Source organism: Leptopilina heterotoma, unplaced genomic scaffold (genome assembly GCF_015476425.1).
Source record: "Leptopilina heterotoma isolate Lh14 unplaced genomic scaffold, ASM1547642v1 Lhet_93, whole genome shotgun sequence".
NCBI classification, from domain to species: Eukaryota; Metazoa; Arthropoda; class Insecta; order Hymenoptera; family Figitidae; genus Leptopilina; species Leptopilina heterotoma.
This window is the reverse complement of record NW_025111200.1, coordinates 48,246-66,637: the sequence shown is the minus strand read 5'-3', so window position 1 is coordinate 66,637 and position 18,392 is coordinate 48,246. Positions and strand designations below refer to the sequence as shown.

At 23.5% G+C, this 18,392-nt stretch overlaps 1 long non-coding RNA gene across 1 annotated transcript in view; it reads left to right on the top strand.

Moving 5' to 3' along the window:
• The window catches only part of LOC122512045, a 176,895-nt gene extending 160,547 nt beyond the window's left edge, over positions 1 to 16,348 (top strand). Inside the window, exon 7 of the long non-coding RNA XR_006302591.1 lies at positions 16,277 to 16,348. This is a non-coding gene — a long non-coding RNA (uncharacterized LOC122512045). The remainder of the gene's footprint in view (positions 1 to 16,276) is intronic.
• The last annotated feature ends 2,044 nt before the right edge of the window (positions 16,349 to 18,392 follow it).

Sequence of the window (18,392 nt, the reverse complement as noted above, 5' to 3'; positions counted from 1 at the left end):
TTCCTTCGAAATCGACTGTCAGGAGAAATTTTTTTAATCGTAAGCAAATAAAATCCTTTGAGTGGTAATTTTTTTGCAATTATAATTTTTTGAATTTATTGGGACTTTTTATTGGGACAAAGAATATTTGCCTAAAAGGAGAGAATTGATCCTTTATACCCCCCATTAATCTGCACGTTCATAGACACTTTCGAGACTAGCCGATCCATTAAATCCCTTGTGAGCGCATTCCTCGGGCGGTGATACAAAGAAATTTTGGTTGAATCACACGACTGACGAACAAAATATAAGGAAGAGAAAAAAACAGACGACCGTGAAAGAGTGAAAAAAAATTGCCATGTTTCGCTTTTAATTCGGAGACAAATAAAAAATGTTACACATTCTTATATAGTTTAGACGAAGGACGTTGCAGCAGCGGTTTTATTCTTTTTTTTCCACCTTTTGTGCGAAAGAGGCAAAATTTTTGTCATATTTTTAGGTTTAAATTTCGTTCAAAAATAACATTTTTTGAATTAATTAATTAATTAAATTTCACAATTATAGAAGAGTACAATAGGAAGAGTGCATTTGATTTTTGAAAAAATTTGGTGCAACTTTTCGAAACTCAGACGCGTTAAAAATTGATTTAAATTTGAATTAATTGGAATATTTTTTCCGTTTTTTTTCTTCATTTGAATTATTGAAAATTTTGTTTAATTTTTGGCTTTTTCTAATTTGAATAATTTTTTTTTTTTTGCAGCGACTTTTATGTAATTGAATTTATATATCTTATTTTTAGTCACACCAAGCGCTCACTCGGTTACTGAAAATTCGGTCATTGTTATTTCCACTAATTAAAATTTTTTGAAATTTATTTATTTATTTAATAGTTTTGTAACTAATTTTGTAAATAATTTTGTGAATTTTTTAAATAGTTTTGAAATAATGTTTTATATAATTTTGTAAATAATTTGTTGCATAATTTTGTGATTTTTTAAAGTTTTGTAAATAATTTCTTAAATAATTTTATAAATAATTTGTTTCTTCATTTTGTAAATAATTTTTTAAATTATTTGTCAAATAATTTGTTGAATGATTTTGTGAATTGTTTAAATAGATTTGTAAATAATTTCTTAGTTAATTTTATAAATAATTGGTTGAATACTTTTGTAAATAATTTTTCAAATAGTTTGGTAAATAATTTGTTCAATGATTTTGTAAATTTTTAAATTAGTTTTGTAAATAATTTGTTGCATAATTTTGTAAATAATTTCGTGAATTTTTTAAATAGTTTAGTAAATAATTTTTTATATAATTTTGTAAATAATTTGTTGAATAATTTTTTAAATAATTTGTTTCTTAATTTTGTAAATAATTTTTTTAATTATTTGACAAATAATTTATTGAATGATTTTGTGAATTTTTTAAATAGATTTGTAAATAATTTCTTAAATAATTTTATAAATAATTGGTTGAATAATTTTGTAAATAATTTCTTAAATAGTTTGGTAAATAATTTGTTAATTGATTTCGTGGATTTTTCATTTTCTTCAAAAAGTAAAAACGATATTTTTAAAAGGATTTTCTTTAGTAATTTTTTTTTTTAAATAAGGATATTTTTTACACCCGAAAGAAAGTTATATTTTACTCAGAGCTAACTAGAATTTTTATTTATTTCAAATAAATTTTATTTGCTTCGAATATTGAAATTATTGGTTCAAATATGATTTATTTCAATTAAATAAAAATTATTTGAATCGAGTAAGTAATCGAGGAAAATCCTTTTTTACGTTTTAAAATAAAAAATTACTGAAAAAATTCATTTTACATCCAGAGAAGAATTTTATTTAAACCAAATAGAATATTTATTAAATAAATTATTATATTATTTATATTTGTTAGTTAAATAAAAATATATTTCTCTCAGAGCCTACAACTTTGTATAAATAAAAAATTTATTCATTAAAAATAAAATTTTATTCACTGAAAAAAAATTCATTTGATTTAAATAATTATTTATTTATTAATCGGTTATTTGAATCAAATAAATTTTTTTGTTCAGTGAATAAAAATTTTATTTTAATGAACATGTTTTTTATTCAAACAAAGTAGTAGTTTCTAAGACAAATATATTTTTTATTTAACTAATAAATATAATAATAAAATAATTTACATAATAAATATTATATTTGCTTTAAATAAAAATTTTTCTCTTAGTGTAAAATAAAATTTTTCAATAATTTTTTATTTATCTCAAAAAGTAAAAAAAAAGGGTTTTTTTTGCGACACGTGGCCAAGGTTGCCCCAATGTTGAGCAATGTAGCAGGTTGTGCTTTAGGTATAGAAAAGTTTAGCAGAAACTGGCAAAACACCTTGCGCCTCCTCATCGTGATGCTCTAAGATCGCAGAGTGTGCAAGCTGGTGAGAACAGTCAGCGCTTAACGTTCCCACCATGCTCTCGGAAATGTTCGGAAATTTCATCGTCGACTCTCGGCTCCACTCGATTCATTCCCGATCTGTCTTCTTCCCTTCATCAAGTGCCCTTCGGTCGCCAAATGGACTGAAATGGCCCACTAATGTAGTTCCGCAGACCATGTATTTTCAGTTTTCAATTTTTTCAAGTAATTCCGTCCTTTTCAGCATCATTTTAATTGTAAAACATCTTTCTATATATATGTATTTCGAAATCATTTCACAAATTTTCATGTACCATAATTTTATTCAAAAATACTGTTCATGCTTCTGTAATTTCCGGTTTTTGTATTTTTCTTTTTGTTCTTTATTCTCTTTTCATGTATTGTAACCGATGATTTACGAATTGCGTCACAGGAAACTTTTTATAATAAATAAATCCAAATGACTGTCATTTGGAAAAGATTGACTGAAATTCATAGTTTGATTATTGATATTCTTCTTGAAAATACGAATTTTTTTCAAATTTCTGTATTGAAAATTAAAAATTAGAAAATTTCTCTAATGAAAGTTTGGAATTGATTTGACAACCGAATAATAATAATAATTAAAAAAGTAGGAAACATAATTGAGATCGTTATAAATTGGAAATACCGGAAGTAGTTAGATTCAGAAGCCGAACTTCTTCTGTTTTGACAAAAGAGGGAAAAAAACCAGTAATTAAATGTATCATTTGTAAAAAAAAAATCTGTCCTTATATAGAAAGACTTGAGGAGCTATTAAGAAAACTGAAACACATTTTTGAAACAGTCATGATCCTCTTTAGATTTCTCGTTTTTAGTTGTTTTAGGTAAATACCTTTTAGATATTTTATACCATTTGGTCAAATTTTAATTTTCAACATTTGGTACTTATATATCCTGAGAAACATCAAGTTAAATATTAGATGAAACTCTTAATGACGAGGCATAATTTTCGAAGAAAATGGGAAATTCTTGCTTGAGAAAATTGCATAATATTGTCATAACTAATGTGTTTCGGGTGAAGTTTTTATCTCTCTTCTAAAATACCGGGACAATATTCACAAAAAAGATTCATAGATATACAAACAGAGTAGCATTTTAGGCAAAATAGATTTTTTCAGAGATTCAAAACCGAAAAGCTTAGAAGAAAAATGATAATTTATTTTAATTCCAGTGCAGAAGGGAGGATTTCAATTTTATTTGGTTCGAATAAAAATTTCTTCATGCGAAATAAAATTTTTGATGTCCAAACAAATAGAATGAATCGATATTGGAAAAGATGATAATTATGCGGAAGGAAGGAAGGAAGGTAGAAATCTGAGGAAGTATACAAGCATCTGCTACTTAGGACAAAAATGTAATGACCCGTTAAGGGCAAGGATATTCTGTAAGAGTGTTAATTGACCCGCTTAGTCCCTGTAAAAAAAGGAGCTTCCAAGCTATAGAGACCGTAGGTACATAGCTCTATGCTAATTTCGAAAAAAATATCTCCAATGGGTGCGAAAATTTCTATCTTTCAACAAGTTTTGCATCAGCTACAAAAACCGGATGTTCATATTTAAAATTTTGCTCATCAAAACAAGGTCCTCTATGTACTCAATTGAATATGCAGTACATACTCCAGTGTGAGAAAATTTTCTCAATCCTTTCAGGAAGCAAAAATTGAAAATAATTGTTCGATACTTTTTTTCTGTTTTGGAGGGTCGACAAAAATTAATTAACAACAACAGGGTTGCCACAGGTCAGGGAAGTTAGGGAATTCAGGAAAAAGTCATATTAAATAACTTAATTCTTGAAGAACTATCATAAAATTATTATTTATCAATTATTTAATGAATAATTATACATAAAAATTTCAAAATTAATTGGATTTCAAAAGAGTTGCATTTACAATCTTCATAAATAACTGAACTTCAAAGGTTTCAATTTGAAATTTCAAGAACAACTGATTCCAGAAAATTAATTATTTTCAAAAGTGATAAACTTCTTCGCATAAATTAAATTATGATCAAAGATTTAAAAAAATTCTCGTCAAAATTTCAATTATCTTTATAAATAATAAAATTCTTCTCCGAAATTCAATTATTTTCAAAAAATTTAATAAAATTCCTGTCAAAATTTCAATTAATTGTAAAAATTTTCCTCATTTCAATTATTTTAAGTATCTACTATTTTAATATAATTTTCCAAAAGAATTCAATTATTTAAACAAAATTTTAATAAAAGTTTCACAGGAATTTAATTACTTACCAATTTTTTATGAATTTCTTCAAACCAATTCAGTTATTTTTAATTTTCTAATGAAATTTCTCGAAAGAATTCAAATATACTTAGAGAATTGAAAAAAATAGTTCTGTAAAATTCAATTATTTCGAAAACTTTAAATAAAATTCTTTTAAAAATTCTATTATTTAAAAAAATGTTGACAAAATTCTTTACAAGATTTAGTTAATAAAATTACAATTTTAATAAAATTTTCCTGTACAATTCAATTATTTTTAATACAATTCTTCTTAAGAATTCAATTGTTTAAAAAAATTGAAATAAAGTTCTTCGCAAGAAATGAATTATTTTCATAAATAATAAAATTTTTCTCGAGAATTCAATATTATTTCAAAAAATTTTGATAAAATGTTTTATATAAATTTTAAAAATTATAATAAAATTGATCATAGAATACAATTATTTTCGTAAAGTATAACATTCTTCTTAGGAATACAATTATTTTAAAAAATGTTTTTTTAAAATTCTTCCCAAGAATTCAATTCTTTTAAAAAATAAACATTTTCAAAGGATTTCAATTATTTAAAAAAATTTTCTTTTTAATTCTTCATCAGATTTTAATTATTTTCTATTTATTTTTTAATGAAATTTCTCGATTGAATTTAATTATTTTCCAGAAATTTTTAAAAAGCCTGAGTAATTCAATTATTTTAACAAATTTGAATAAAATATTCTTCACAAGAAATTAATTATTTTCATAAATAATAATATTTTTCTCCAGAATTCAATTATTTCCACAAATAAATTTTTACATAGGAATTTAATTCTTTAAAAAAATTTTAATAAAATTTGTTGCAAAAATTCAATTATTTTCTCATGTTTTATAATAATATATTCCCATAAGTTATTGAATTTCAAAAGGTTTGAATTTAAAAATCTTAAGTCTTATAGAAAAGTAATAATGATTAAATATTTATTTAAAAAAGAAGTTATTAATGTTTTGGAATATTTTTACTTTTTGAAGAAATTTGTAAATAAATGTATAATAGAACATTTTTTTGAGTATCTAATAATTTTTGGAGTGAATCAGAATATTCTTCAGGGTTTTGGAGAAAAATATTATTATTTATGAAAATAATTAATTTCTTGTGTAGAATTTTATTCAAATTTGTTAAATTAATTGAATTTCTCAGAATTTTTTAAAACTTTTTGAAAATAATAAAATTCTATCGAGAAATTTCATTTGAAAATTGAAAATAAACAGAAGGAATCAAAATGAATAAAAGCATTTTTAATATTTTTTCTGGTACTATATGGTTGCAGGATACAATTTCAATATCATCATATACAAAACTGTTTCTTTTGTAATTTGTTTTTCGAAAAACAAAATTATAGTAAATTGGCGGTATTTATCTAGAAAAAGACTATTAGTTAAAGTTTTTGCTTTTAGCTTCAGAAAAGACTATATAGTTATAGATTTTTCTTTTAGCCTCAGAAGAGGGAAGTCATCGAGATAGGATCTGCAAATCTGAAAATTTAATCGACACTTTAGAGAGTTCTGGATGTGTGTATATTCGAAAAGCTGAGGGGCGCCTCGAGTAACAATAGATGCATCTTGAAATGCCCTTCTTATTCGTAACATATGTATTCATACATAAGAGAAGGAGTCGGAGGAGTCTTTCAGAATGAAATCTTGGCGCGTGGCACATGTCTCACCTGCCTCTCGATCTATCGATTTTTATAGATATATATATGACAGTTATAAAGTCAACAAGATGCTTTCTTTTTTAATTTCCCCCCCAATACCTGGAGAAAATGACACAGGAAGGAAAATATTTTATAATAGCATAAAATTTATTTTATGGCATAGGAAACGATTTTGTAGCATCTAATCGTGCAGTTAAGTGTATCATAAATTATTTAATGTGTACTATGCAGTGCAAAAGTGTTTATTGCATTGTATATTTAAGTGTGTTATATGCATCATACAAAGAATGACAAACATTATACAATGCACAACAAATATTATACAAAAAAGTAAAAAACATTATATAAAGTACAACAAACATTATACTTTACACTGCGTACACTGAACTTTACACTGTAAAGAAATGGGAGTTAAATTTTAACTCTCCAGGGGATTCTACATTACACTTGAGTGTGACTTTTAAGTCACACTCATTTGGGAGTTGGATGAAGGGCGTTAAAATTTACACAGTAAAAATATGAATTAACTCCAAAAGGGAGTTAATTAAACTTTAATGTAAGTAGTTACATTATAAAGAAACTGCTTATGCACTCGAACTACAGTAAAAGAATATTTTCATTGCCAAAAATGCCTATCGATTCAACCTGAAAAAATAGAAAAAAAAATATACTGCGACCAATATTCTGAAAAGAGTTTCAAGACTCAGACTCCATAAACAAATAGACATTGTGAGGGAATTTCGTACATACGCCGATACGCGCAAAGTTCCAAGGGTAAAAATCCCCTTCGCGATTGAGCGTTAAAAGGACTGTGAATCTAGAATATAAGGAAGGGAGCAAGGACAATGGCATTGCACAAGATGCTTTTCTTGCTGATGGTAAGAAGGGGAGTTTGGCACGCGACCAACGTCACCTGCTCACAGACTTTATCCAATAGTGTTCGTGTGTGTATATATGTTGGTATGTAAAATGCTTACGTGTATACAATTTACTCGAACGATTTTCTTATATATACACGTGCAGCTGCAATGTCATGCTCTACGCGTTAATCATCAGAGCGAGACTTTCTTCAATCGTTTCCAGTCCTTATATATACAAAATATCTTAACGTTTTGTAGAAAACGTATAGTTATAATTGAAAGCTCAAAATATACTTATTGTACGTTAAGATTCCAAACTTCGCTGATTTTCAAACCCCTAATGCAGAGTAACGAACGAATTTTTGTATTTATTTTCTTTTCCCGCAGTAACACGTGCAACCGGAAGTTGTCGATACGATCTTAATCTTTATTTTACGTTTTCTTAATTTGCTGTCCACTATTTGTGGTCGAATAGTATATATCCTATTATATTTTAATATTTTAAATATTTAATTGATGCACTATTGTAAATTATTACAAACTATTTATAAACTATTATAAATTATTATAAACTATTTATTAACTATTATAAATTATTATAAACTATTTATTAACTATTATAAATTATTATAAACTATTTATAAACTATTATAAATTATTATAAACTATTCATAAACTATTCATAAATTATTATAAACTATTTATAAATTAATTATAAACTATATACTTATAAACTATTATAAATTATTATAAACTACTTTTTAGAAATTCAAATAATAAACGCAAATAATAACTATAAATGTGTCACGCTGCGAAGAAATAAGGTATACTTAAGGAGCAAAAAATTTAAGGTTATGTTTTTAATTTTTTGAGTAAAAATACAGAAAGAGAATCAATTATTAATTAAAAATTATTGATCTTCAAGTCTTTATTATATTTAAAATATTCAATGAAAATTGGTTTCAAATTCAAATAATTAAAAATTTAAACTTTTAATTAAGATCTAACAGGAACCTAACCTATAATTAGGTACCTTATAGGTACTTTTCTTGGTAGCGCATCACAAATAGTTTGTGATATATCAAATTGAGACAAAAAGTGTATCAAAATAGTTGCGAATCAACGTTTTAATACATTTTTGTCTAAATTTGATATCCTTGGAAAAACTGTGTAATACATTAGTTTTAAATTACAATTTGAGCATTTAGAAAATTTTTAATTTATTTAAAAACTAAAAAAAAAAATAAAGAGTATTTTTGTTTATCTCACGTAATTTGGATAAATTCGTTTAGTTAATGCTAATGAATAAATGTTAATGAATAAACAACATCGATGTGGAATTTACAGCAGGGGCTGAGAAAAGAATATAAACTAATGCAAATATACGTAATGTTGTTGCTCTCTCTCTCTCTCTCTCTCTCTCTTCGCAGTGTGACCGTGTGAAACTTTAACATCGAATGTCACAGAAATTCATGAATATTGACTCCTCCTTCCTTTACGGTGGGATGTCTGTGTCGGTATTTGCTGATAGCATCTGCCACAGTAATACATGCTTGTCATTTTAAATAACCTCGTGGATCTACGTATATATATCTAAAACATTTCGAAGACCCCACGTTGCGCGTTCATCATATATGTTATATATACATACACACATTGTATGTAAAATATATCCGCAAATTTATTTTCACTCTCATTCAGAGGTTCTATTTCCACATTCTTCGTCCCACAATGAAATTATCAATTGCGAATATATATTTCTGAATTTTAGTTTTTAATAAATATTTTTTATTTATTTATATTAGGAAATGTTATTTATATTTATTAGAACTATAAATAATTTTCTGCATTTACATTCCATATAGAAATTTTTGCATTTTTTGTTTTCTTTTTTTATAGTTGTAAAATTTGAGGATCAACTTATTCAGGGGAGAAATTAATTCTAAGGCTAAAAAATTGATAGGTCACGGAATTCAGGGAAAGTGAAGAAAAGTAAAATTGGTCAGGGAAATCAGGGAAAAGTCAGGGGTATTTTATTAAAAGTACTGGAAAAAATTAAATTTTTAGAATTCATAAGAAAATTCTGAAGTTTGGTGTCTTTTTTCTTTGCCTCATCATAATAAACTATGAAAATAACCACGAATTCTAATGCAGAACTTACCATTTTTTTATTTCTGCCACAACAATTTATTTTAAATAACGCAATTTCTTAATGAAATATCATAAAATTACTTAGACTGAAAGAAAATTTATTTAATTCAAATAACCGATTACCTGTCTATTGTCAACTAAATATTTAATTGAACCAAATAATTTTTTTTCAGAGTATAAGTTATTTATAATGAATAATTTACAGAATTCAATTTACAGAAATATTTAAAAAATAATTTAATTTTATAATAGTTTCGTTTACTTTTTTCATAAATACATGAACTTCAAAAGGTTTTATACTTTAAAATTTTATAAAATTTCAATTTTGAATAAATTTAATTAAGAATTTTACAGAGCTTAGTCTTTTGACAAATTTAAAAACTGCAAATTCTTCTTAAATTAGTTAAATTTTTTAATATACAATTTAAATAAATATTAAAAATAATAGATTTGTATTAGAAGAAGTTTTTTTAAACTCTAAAGAAAATTGAATTTTGGACAAGTTATAAATGATTGCAATGTTTAGAAATAATTGAATTTTGAATAAGATTTCAAATTCAAATTTTTGGAAAATCTGAGTTTTTCATAATTTTAATTAATAGTTCTGTAAAACTAATTTTTTAAAAATTTAATTTCAATTCTGTTGAAATTAGTTGGATGTTTTAATACATTTTTAATATTATTTCAAAAATTGTAACGCAATTCTTTGACAGAATTCAATTATTTTTATGAATATCAAAATTCTTCTCGCAGAAATTCAATTATTTTCAGGAATTTCAATAAAATTCTTTGCAAAATTCAATTATTTTCATAAATAACAATATATTCATGACAAGAATTCAATTACTTTCAAAAGTAACAAAATTCTTTGAAAAAATTCAATTCTGTTAAAAATTTTTTAAAAATTCTCGTCAAAATTTCAATTATCTTTATAAATAATAAAAGTTTTCTCCGAAATTCAATTATTTTCAAAAATTTTAATAAAATTCTTCGTAAAAATTCAATTATTTTCAAAAAAGTTCAAAAAATTTTTTTTCAAGATTGCAATTATCGTTATAAATGGCAAATTTCTTCTCTGATATTCAATTATTTACAAGAATTTTAAAAAAATTCTTGTCATAATTTCAATTATTTTCAAAAATATTTCTTAGTTCAGTGATTTTAGTATCTTCTATTTTAATAAAATCCCCCCCCCCCAATAAAAATAAAATTCTTTTTAGGCATTCAATTATTTTTATAAAGAATAAAATTCTTTTTAGGAATTGAATTATTTTCATAAATAATAAATCGCAAAATTTAAATTATTTTTAATGCAATTTTAATCGAATGCCTCGAAAAATGTAATTATTATTCTTAAAAATATTATTAAAATTCGTCAAAAGAATTTTAATTATTTAAAAATTTGTTTTATTAAATTCTTTATGAGAAGTCAACTTTAAAAAACATTCAATTATTCAATAAATAATTTATTTTTATATTGAGATAATGGAATTCTCGTAGAATTTTCTAATAAAAATTGATTTAAAAATGAATTTCATAGTTAATATTTTGGTTAATAATTGAATATTAAAAGCAAGATAAGATGAATTTTTAGAAATAATTAAATTTTGAAAAGATTTCAAATTAAAATCTTTGAAAATCGCGAAATTTCCTAAAATTGAATTCTAAACAATAATGGATTTCAAAATTGTCAAAGAATTTTGTCAAAAATTGTTAAAGATAATTTATTTTTAGTAGAAATTAGTTTAAAATTCTAGAAAATAATAATTGAGTAATTGAAATAATGAAAATAATTTTGAAAAAGTTGCAGTTACAATATTTTTATAATTTATTGAATTTTGTGAAGCATAAAAACTTTTTTTTTTGAAGCAGCTCGGAAAAATTCTTCACCTATAAATTTAACGACATGAACAAAATTATTATTATTATTATTATTATTATTATTATTATTATTAGGTATTATTATTATTATTATTATTATTATTATTATTATTATTATTATTATTATTATTATTATTATTATTATTATTATTATTATTGTGATTATAGTTATTATTATTATTGTTAATATTATTATTTCAATTATTTTTATTGTTATTATTGTCATTGTTGTTATAATTATTTATATTGTTTTTAAATTGCCGAAAACTTTGCGGGGTGTGCGTGAAAAAATTCGCGCACATATGTCTGTGACGTAACTAGCGGAGACATCAGCTGGCGTGTGACGTCGTCATATTGTGCATTTTAAAAATCTTGAGAGGTAGCAAAAAGAGGGGGAGATATACTTAGAGTCTGGGAGGGTGCTCACTATGAGATCAGACCATCAAAAGAATAAGACTGGATATGAGTATATATATATATACATACATTTGGCGAAATAAAGAATAGAAATGAAAGGTGAGGAATTATAAGAGTATATATGTCACACGCGGAGGGTTCCATGTACACGTGGGAAACTGGCACGTGGTACACGCGTACTGACACCTGGAAATTTTTGGCGCATTTATCAGAAATCATGACCTCACCTGCAGGATCATTCCTCTGCATGCATTCGCGTGTCCTAGAAACTATAATCTTTAAATGTACACATGCATATAGAGAGGGGGAATAGAAGAGGGGGAGAAATTATATTTTTGCCCGTGAGAAAATATTTTTTTAAACCATAACTATATAGAGGTAGAATAATTACCTTTCTGTATTATGTAATTATCGATATATCTGATTATCGATCATTATTGTTATAATTATTATATCTGTGTCTGATTATCCAAATCTATATATAATATAAAAAAGTTAATTTGTTAAATTAAATTGATTTCAAAGTATATAATTAACTTCCTATGTTTAAATTAATTTGAAAATAATTAACTGTTGTAATCTAATGTTAATATGATTATTGATTCTTGCATATAATTAACTCCCATAAAAAAGAGAGTTAATTTTCAACCCCGCACGAGTTTCTGTCGTATAAAAATCGAAAACTTTTTGGGGTAAAAAAAGAGGGTTAAAAGGAGTTAAACGAAGAGTTAAAATTTTGACCTTTTTGTGATAAATAAAGAGGGTTAAAGAGAGGGAGTTGAAATAAAAGTCGACTATAAATTAACACTTGAATTATAATTTTTACCTCTCCTTTTGCTCTCTTTGATAAAAAATACTTTTAGAGTTGATTTTGAACTAAAAAATCGAATTTTGGAGAAGTTACAAATAATTGCATAAATTCAATAATTATTTTCAAAATTTTTTATTGTCCTTTACATTGTAACGTATTTTTTAATGAGTGAATATAGCTATCATTATAAATAATGCACGTATAGTGAAATAGATAATGAAATGACCCCTCCGTTATAGCTTTAGTATAGTCATTTCAGAAGAAGAAAATTTTTTTTCAATGTTTAAATTTTTTCTTCTTCTTCGAAGATTAGGTCAATGTTCCCTGTTGCGTATTCACTGTATATATATTTAGAAATATATTAGGACTCATCCTCACTTGAAAATTCAGGGATTATGCTAAATAATTCACAAAAGAGAACGAACCTTTGGAATATTGTAATTAGGTCGTGAATTTGCATCGAGAAACTAAACTACTTGGTCCATTTCTAATGAACTCTTCTGGAATGTTGAGAAGATTCTTCTTAGAATCTTTTTTTTTCTTTTGACCATACGTTTTTCTTAATTTTTTCTATTATTTTCCATCGAGACAATTTTAATATCTGACTTTTTCAGTCTCAAAGTATTTAACTTCTTTTGGAATATAATTCTCGGGTTCAATTCACAAGGTGACACGCTCGAAGGTTAATTAAATTTAAATTACACCCTCGTAGTATGGATATCATCGTATATGGTAAGGGGTCTTCGCTCCATAAGGCGCAACCAGGTGGTTATATGTTTATAGACGCTATCGCTGTGGGAATATTTCATGTGTCGATTATTATTTCTCAATAATGGTTGACTTAACACTGTGTTTTTTATTTAATTAGACTAGAAATGTATCATTAATTGCAGAGATGCAATTTTTATTCATAATTTTTATTTTTTCTTGGCAAAAATAAAATTGTCAAAATAATTTTTATAGAAAATATTTTTGCGAAAATAAATATTCTTGTAAAAATAATTTTTCTAGAAATAATTTTTGCGAAAATAAAAAATTCTTGTAAAAATTATTCCTGTCGAAAATATTCTTGCAGAAAATATTTTTGTACAAAACATTTATATTAGAAAATATTCTTGTAAAAAATGTTTTTGTAAACAATATTTTTGCTAAAAATGTTCTTGTAAAAAGTATTTTTGTAAAATAGTCTTATTCTAAAAAAATGTTTTTGTAAAAAATATTCATGATAAAAATATTTTTACCAAAAAAAAAAATCTTGTAAAAAATTGTTTTTGCAAACAATATTTTTGCTGAAAATGTTATTGTAAGAATATTTTTTTAAAAAGTGTATTCTTGTAGAAAATATTCTGGTAGAAAGTTAATCTTGGAAAAAATATTTTTGTAGAAAATATTTTTGCGAAAATAAATATTTTTGTAAGAAATATAACTGTAGAAAATATTTTTGCAAAAATGAAATATTCTTGTGGAAAAGATTCTTGTATAGAAAGTATTCTTGTAAAAATACTTTTATAAAAAAATTATTTTTTTGCAGAAAATATTCTAGGAAAAATAGTTTTCTAATAACGGACAATAAATTTACGTCAATTATTAAATTGTATAGAAATTATTTAACTATATTTTTAAATGATAATCAAAGATTAAATCCTTTTACGAAATTTGTTTACTTTATTATTAGAATATCGATTACTAAATCATCGTGAGAATAATTGTGATGATTTATCAGGCGTAATTTCCCATATGAGGATAAGTTTTATATAAATAACACCTGGCAAAGTTTATTTGGGATTTATAAATTTTCACCCCTTGAAAAAGTTGAGAACAAATTTTATGGAAGATTTTTGTTTGTTTTATGCACATTATAATATTTTATTTTGACATTTTACTATATCATATTTATCATATAACTTTATCAACAGTTTTTTCGTTTGAAATTATTTTTAACTAATAATAATTTTTTCATCCTTTTAATTATCTTATGTATACAATTTTTTTATCTCTATAATTATTTTTTGTATTTTTTTGCCCTTAAATTATTTTATAAAATTTTTTCCATCCTTATAATTTATTTTCAATTTCATATGTCTAATTTTTATATTTATTTATTATTTATTTTACGTTCAAATTTTTTTTCTAAATTTTTTATTAACTTCATTATAAAGTGCAAAAAACTATTGTCGTAAAATATATATGAAGGCGAATTTTACGATCGCAATTTTAAGAGAGCGCTCATATATATATTGCATGTTTTGGTTTTAAAAGTTATTAAGGGTGTTGTGTGTAGCTGAAAAGAAGTTAAAAACCATAGGAGCCCCTATTATTTTTACTTCCCCTTTTCTAAAATAATGTTACTATACATCTGTCAATATAAATACAATTCTTTTATTATATATGAATTTGAAAAGTTCTCGATATATATATTTTCCCACAATTTCCTAACAATTATTATATTGATATCGGATGTCGCGCTTTTAGCTTTTGTTCCGCATACTTTTTTTGTTGACTAGAAATTTCCATTGTTTAGGAATCATTTACTATCATTATATATTTTTAATTATTATCTATGGACTAATAATTATATATTATTAGTATTATGAATATTATTTTTATTATTAATATTAATGTTAATAATAATTTTAACAGAATTAATAATAATTAATAATAAGATTAACAACATTAATAAATGTCGATAATAATATTAACAATATTAATAAATTTTATAATAATACTAGGTAATATTTTTATTATTATTATAATTATTATTATTGCAATCATTAATTATTATTGTGTTATTGATACTTGCCGAGTTTCGAACCCTTGCTATCCGGATAGCAGTCGTGCGCCTTTACCGCGCGGCCATTGTCACTGTCTATTTATTATTTTTATTTTTATACATTTCAAATTTTTTTTTGATATATTGCTAATACTAATAAAAATTAATTAAATTGATCGCTCATTTTCACAATTTCTTAATTATTAACAATTAATATTATTAGGTACTATTATTATCATAATTTTGTATTATTATTACTATTTTTATTTTATTTTTTTATTTTATTTATTTAAAAAAAAAAAATTTTATAAAATTTTTACGGGCAGTGCCCGTAAAATTATTTTTTAATTATTTAAAAATAAAATTATTAAATTTTTATAAATTATAAAATTATTCTTTAATTCAATTATATTGCCGATACTAAATTATCAATATTTGATAATACACGGTAATTATATCGTATTTTTGGAATAGTAACGGTACATTAAATTTAATCAAGAGATATTTTAGCAACACTTGACTTTAACCGGTTGAAAAATAAAGGGCGAAACAGGTGCCAAATGATGGCACTGCTCTTGATTACAAGGCTTGTTTCCGGTCAATTATTATGAGGGCGAACAGGCTCTTTGGCGTTGTTGGATTATGAGTTCAAATAACTTAAAAGAGCCGACTGACCAGAAAAAGTAAGCGTGATAATTTTAGAAAAAAAATATTTCCTTCACACTGATCGTTAGGAGGAAAGAATATTGGTAAACTAATTTAGAACTTAATATTTATTAGGTAACAATATCCACGTGAAAGGGTTACCGATAATCTCCGCAGAAATTTCGTATATGTATATAACAGAAAAAAAGTATTCAATAGCGTGAAAGTTTATAAATTATCTATATAATAAATATTTATTTCTATTTAAATTTAAATTATATCTCGATAATAATAAATAATACATATTTATTTATTTTATTAAAATTCAAATTAAATTTAGTTTAATTTGCATCTAAATTTTTTTCTTGTCAATAAATATTTACTTTTCTGATTTCAGGTTTGCAGCCTTCAAATAGTGATTGCCCTCGGTAGTGTCGTGTCGGTTTTCGGAAAAAACACCGCAAATTTCACGTGAGTAAATATTTATTAAAAGATAATTATAATAATTACTATTTATAAATAGTTTTCACTGACAATTATTGTTTAAAATTTGTTTTAAAAATTTTATGAATTGAGAGTGTTTATTATTAATGTTTTATTAACAATTAGTAAAATATTATTAATAATTTATAATTATTATTTAATGAGTAACTTAATATACAATAATTATTATTATTTATTAATTAAATTTGTTATTACTTCCTCATAGAGGAAGTATTTTATTTGATATTTTATAAATATTTATATAAATATCAGATGTTATTAACATTTTATAAATATTTTACTTAAATTCAAATAAATTATAATTGATAATAATAATTATTGTCATGAATAAGGCCTCTTAAAGATTAATTTGAAAAAATTAATTAAACAATCATTATTATTGTTAATTAGAAATAATTCAAAGAACTAAAACTCTTGGACTTTTTTTATTTCGTTTTGCCACAAAAGGAACCATTTTTTATTAATTTTAAATCAATTGGTTTTTAATGAAATTTTTTTTTCTTTAATCAACTTACTAAATATCGTTTAATTTGAAAAACGTTTATTGAACACTGATTATGTAGAAAACGGTAGAAATATCCTTCAGATGGTAAAGAAATCATTTACCATCATTCTCCTCAGCGACTGAGGATAAAGTTACCGACTGCTATATTTTTAAGTTGCGTGGTAGGAATTCTAGAGGTCGCGTAAATAGAAAGGACGAAATATCCTTATCATCCTGATGAAAGATTTCAAAAAATAAAATTCCTATAAAAATTTGTTGCTTTTTTGAAAACAATTAAGATAAATTGGGTTCAGAAAAAATAATTATTACATAACCAAAAAATTCAAATGTGATAAAGTTCTTCGCATAAATTCAATTATGCTCAAAAATTTTTAAAAATTCCTGTCAAAATTTCAATTATCTTTATAAATAATAAAATTCTTCTCCGAAATTCAATTATTTTCAAAAAAATTAATAAAATTCTTGTCAAAATTTCAATTATTTTTAATATCTACTATTTTAATATAATTTTCCAAAAGAATTCAATTATTTAAATAAAATTTTAATAAAAGTTTCACAGGAATTCAATTACTTACCAATTTTTTATAATTTTCTTCGAACCAGTTCAATTATTTTTAATTTCTTAATGAAGTTTCTCGAATAAATTCAAATATATTCAGAGAATTGAAAAAAATAGTTCTGAGAAATTCAATTATTTCGAAAAATTTAAATAAAATTCTTTTAAAAATTCTATTATTTAAAAAAATGTTGAAAACATTATTTACAAGATTTAGTTAATAAGATTGCAATTTTAATCAGATTTTTCTATAAAATTCAATTATTTTTAATACAATTCTTCTTGAAAATTCAATTATTTAAAAAAATTGAAATAAAGTTCTTTGCAAGAAATTAATTATTTTCATAAATAATAAAATTTTTCTCGAGAATTAAATTATTTAAAAAAATTTTGATAAAATGCTTTATATAAATTTGAAAAATTATAATAAAATTGATCATAGAATAATACAATTATTTTCGTAAAATATAACATTCTTCCTAGGAGTACAATTATTGTCAAAAATGTTTGTAAAATTCTTCCCAAGAATTTTAATTCTCTTCAAAAATAAACATTTACAAAGGAATTCAATTATTAAAATTTTTTTTTAAATTTTTTGTCAGATTTCAATTATTTTCAATTTTCTAATAAAATTTCTGGATTGAATTTAATTATTTTCAAAAAGTTTTAAAAACTTCTGAGAAATTCAATTATTTTAAAAAATTTGAATAAAATTCTTCACAAGAAATTCATTATTTTTATAAATAGTAATATTTTTCTCCAGAATTCAATTATTTTCACAAATAAATTTTTTCTCAGGAATTGAATTTTTAATAAAATTTTTAATAAAATTTGTTGCAAGAATTCAATTATTTTTTTATGTTAAATTTATTTTAAAACATGAAGAAATGGATCATTCCGAGTCGAAGACTCGGAGTGATCGACTTTTTCGTGTTTTATAATAATATT